Source organism: Motacilla alba, chromosome 1, assembly GCF_015832195.1.
Source record: "Motacilla alba alba isolate MOTALB_02 chromosome 1, Motacilla_alba_V1.0_pri, whole genome shotgun sequence".
Lineage (NCBI taxonomy): Eukaryota > Metazoa > Chordata > Aves > Passeriformes > Motacillidae > Motacilla > Motacilla alba.
In genome coordinates this window covers 1,639,493-1,644,468 of record NC_052016.1, presented here as the reverse complement: position 1 = coordinate 1,644,468, position 4,976 = coordinate 1,639,493, and positions in this window count along the sequence as shown.

Here is a 4,976-nt window from a genome sequence, read left to right as displayed (position 1 = left end):
AGACGAGCAGGAAAGTCCCAAAAATCTGAGTCACTGGCGGGTGAATGGCTGTTTTGTGAGGCCTTTATAAATAAGGCATTGAGGGAATAAACAGTCACTTTGTATCAAAAAAGGGAAAATTTGCTGTGTACACACAGAGTTTTCATACAGCAGGGCTATGATTTAGTGGTTCTGCTTTAAAAAAGTGAAATTGTGGCATTATCAGGAGATTTATTCTCTCTGAACAACATCTGAACTGGCTGCAAGTCTAAGATTTTCTTCTTTTTTAACCAAGAATAAATCTGCCTCAAATCATCTTTTTGCCTAATTTTTAACTTCTTAATTTTCCTTCCCCCTGATCTGAGTGATGATCATGATCCTGAAAAGAGAATGGAAATTCAGCTGTATAAAGGAAATGTAGATGAAGCTCGGGTTTTTAAACCTGAAATTGGTTTTGTTGCTTGGAAAGTCTCTTCTCCCTGGGCCCTCGAAATCCAGGGAAATGCTCTCCTTGTGGACATGAAGAAATGAATTGTGGTGGCAACAGGATTTTTGATTCCAGCAGGGGTAGGGATTTCTACCTCCCTCTGCAAAAACTGGCCACAATTTTGATATTTTATTTGATATTTGATTTTATATTTTGGTATTAGGATATTTTCTAGAGAGTAGGAGAAGGCTTCTCCCACTGGGATCCTGAGGAATGAGGAGTTCCAGCCTAATCCCATTTGAGGCTGAGATCAGGATGAGAAGGAAGAAGCAGCAGTGCTGGGAATGAAAGTTCTTTGCCACTATAAAATGTAGGAAGATGCATAAGAAAATTAAGTTATAAAATCCAGATTCATCCTATATTTTTCTCTTTTTATTTATACGCCCCAGCAGAGCAGAACAATTAGTTTCTTTGGAAAATCAGACCAATTTCCAATTTTATTTTGGGGAAAAAAGAGCAGGGAAACCAGGAGTAGATGTGCACAGCAGATTCCTGGGCTGGGATTTTAAACACCAGGAGTTTGCCAGGACAGCATCAGGAGGTTTGAGGGAAAGATCCCGAGAAGAATCAGGATGTTCTTCTCTCTCTGCCTCTTCTTCCTGTTTCATTAATTAATCTTTAATGAGGGCAGATGTTTTGCTTTTGTATCTAAAGTAGTTTGTGAAATTTATTGCAGGGATAGAAACAGAGATTTGCTTGTCAATTTACCTGCTTTCCTTTCTTCCACCTTTCTGCTATTCTGCTATTAAAAAAAAATATATAGTATTATATATATAAAATAGATATATAATAGATATAATATAATATAATATATAATATATAATATATATAATATAATATATATTATATAATATATAATATATAATATATAATATATAATATATTATATATTATATATTATATATTATATATTATATATTATATATTATATATTATATATTATATAATGTATAATGTATGATGTATAATATATAATATATAATTGATGATAATAGATAATAGATAATAGATAACATATATATAACATATTATATATTACATATTATCTATATTACATATTACATATTACACATTACATATTATATATTATATATTATTTATTATATATTATATATTATATATTATATCTTCTTATATATTATATATTATAGATTATATAATATACATTATATATCATGATTTATTATATTTAATATTTCATATTTTATTTTTATTTTCACATATTATATTGTATTGTATTATATTATATTATACTATATATAATATTATTTATATTAAATATATATATTATATTATATATTATATATATAAATATAATAGATAATTTATAATAGATAATATATTCTCTATTACATATTGTATATTACTTATTGTATATTGTATATTATATAATATAGGAAAATAAAATATAATAGACAGTAATATATCATAATATATAAAGATTAAAAATAATAAAAATAAAAATAATAATAAAGACATAAAATAAAATCATAAAAATATAAATATAAATATAAATGAAAATAATGATAATATTTATAATGATAGTAATGATGATGATGATGATGACGATAATAATAATAATAATAATAATAATAATAATAATAATAATAATAGTTATTATTAATCTAAAATCACCAGGCCCACAAGTAGCTGCTAAAAGCTGTTTTCCCAACCCTGCTAATGGGTAAGTGCGCTCTGGGATGTGGGAACAGCCCAAACAATAACAGAATGAGAACAGCCTCTTCTGCATGGATTTCATTTGCTGCCTTTTGCTTGATTGGGCAATTTGGGGGCCGAGATTTTCGGCACAGCTTCAACCAGGCAACAGTAAAAATAAAACCTCCTATCCAGAGGGCAGGAGCAATTAAAGACAACTGTGGGAAACGTTGTTTTCTGGAGAACATTTCCTCTCTTTTAAGATCTGCTGGAGATGTGGAAGGGCTCCATGGGAGAGGAGTCATCAGCAGCGCTCGCTGTGGGCTCCTCCTCCAGCCTCCCTGGGCTCCCCAGGGCTCCCTCCTCGTGTTTGTTTTGGTTTTTTTGTTGTTTTTTTTTAAAGGGTTTTAGTAATTTTAAGGGTTTTATGAGCTTTAAGTGTGAGGGTTTTGGGAGATTTAATGTTGTAGGTTTTTTTTTTTTTAATAAGTTGAAAAGTGGTGTTAGTTTATTATTGGTGATTTTTAAAATTGGTTTGATTTAATTGATTTTTCTTTTTAAAAAACGATTTTTTAATATATTTTTATTTTTTTTCCTTTTTTGGTTTTGTAACAATGACTGAGTTTTTATTTTGTATGTATAGCATGTTTTTAAAAATTTTTCTGAGAGATTTTAAAGGTGTAATTAAGCTTTATGTTTTGGGTTAAAAGACATGGGAAATGACAGTGATATTTGTACTAGGGTTTAACATGTTTGTGATTGTGATTGTTTTGTTATTATGTTATTGTTTATTATATTAAATATTACCAGTAATGTTATATTTATTTATGTTATTATTTATTATGTTAGTTATTATGATGTTATTACCTGTTATTGTTTATTATTGTGTTATTATAATATATTAAATATTAATATAATTATCTTTATTTGTGTTATTATTTATTATTATGTTTTTACTTGTGATTGTTCTGTTATTATGTGTTAAACTGTAGGTTATTTGTGGCAGATTATGGTTTATTTGTTTTATTTTGATGATATTAATAGATATTATTAGTAGATTATTAGTAGATATTTTATTAGAAGAATTAAAGTAATAATTACTTTCCTTGGGACTCTGGGATGCTGGAGATGAAGGAATTTTGCAAGCTCTGTGTGGTCAGAAGAGGAACAGAGCCAAAGATATCCCAGCCCTGCAGGGAGGTGCCTCCTCTGCTGAATTCTGAGGAGCTTTGCGGAATTATTCCCCTTTTTTTTTCTCACCTCAAACCCCTGCATTTCATCCCTTGCCTTGCAATTTTCCCAAAATTGAGTGGATGACTGTAGGATTTCCAGGAGTCACATTTATTCCAGAGTGGGCTCGTGTTGTGCTGCGCAGATTTCAGGTGGATTTCTGGTGAGTGAGATTTTATAAGGTGTCCAGAGAGAAAGAAGCTGAATTTAAGAGCAGAGTGTGGGAAGACATCAGTGGTGGCACCACAAGAGTGGAGAGGACATAGAATTTAAAAATCACAGAATTTAGTTTGGAAGGGACATTAATCCCACCCAGTGCCACCCCTGCCACGGCAAGGACACCTTCCACTGTGCCAGGCTGCTCCAACCCCATCCAAACTGCCTTGGGCACTGCCAGGGGTGGAATTCATTAGGAACCATTTTAAAGATGATCTCTTAAATTTAGTGATGTAAAAAAAATAAAATCAGAAGTTGAAAACCCTGAGGGATTAATCCTAATTAAATAAGCCATGATTGATGCCCTGTTCAGGCCCCAGGAAGACTCCCAGTGTTTTTCCTAGAACAATAAACAAAAATATTAAATAACAGCAGCTCTTCTGCAATATTTTTTTCCACCAAAATTGCTGATTCCAGTCACCTGTGAGCTTTGCCATGGTGAAAAGGAGAGGAGAAGGATCACTGCCACCTTTGCATGGATTCTGCTGGATCATGAACACTTCCACTTTATTCTTTAGCTCCATTTAGTCTCTGCTGCAGGCCAGCCTTCAGAAGGCATCACACCCACTTTAAAATCCTGAACAGCCCTGCCTCCATCTGTGCCTCCACTCTGAATTAGGATCATGGAATCATCACGGGATCATAACATCATGGGTTTGAGTTGGAAGGACTCTAAAGCCCATCCAGTGCCACCCCTGACATGGCAGGGCCACCTTCCCCTGTGCCAGGCTGCTCCAGCCTGGCCTTGGGCACTGCCAGAGATCCAGGGATGGAATTCCATCCCAGCCCCTGCCCACCCTGCCAGGGAACAATTCCTCATTGCCAAGATCCCATCCAGCCCTGCCCTCTGGCACTGGCAGCCATTCCCTGGCTCCTGGCACTACATCCCCTGGGAATTGTCTCTCTCCATGTTCTCCATGGCTCCTTCAGGCCCTGAGGTCACTCCAAAACCTTCTCTTCTCCAGGTTGATTTTTTTTTTCCAGGAAGAAAGTAGTCCTTCAGTTTTTCCCCTCAGTGTTTTTCTCCAAAGTGGCTGCCCAATGTTGGAGAATAAAGGTAGGGAGACCTTTGTATCCTGCAAAAACTCTGTGATGTGATCCATGACATCTCAAGTATCACTTTCAGCCCTCAGTAATCTTTAAAAATGAAACCTGGCTGTTGACTGAGATCAATGCTCTTCATTGCTTGCAGGGTGATTGACTTGATTCCCTCTTGTTCCTGAAAATCCTGAGGTTTCCAGGCCAGTTTGGCTCAGAACACATTGATTTTCCATTTTATATTCAATTCATGGTGTGCTCAGACACTGATGAAACGGCCTGTCCAGGAAACCAAAAGTACAACAGCGTCAAATTCAGAGTAAGGTGCCCAAGCTGAGGGAGAGAAATAATTTACATCAGTAAAAAACAG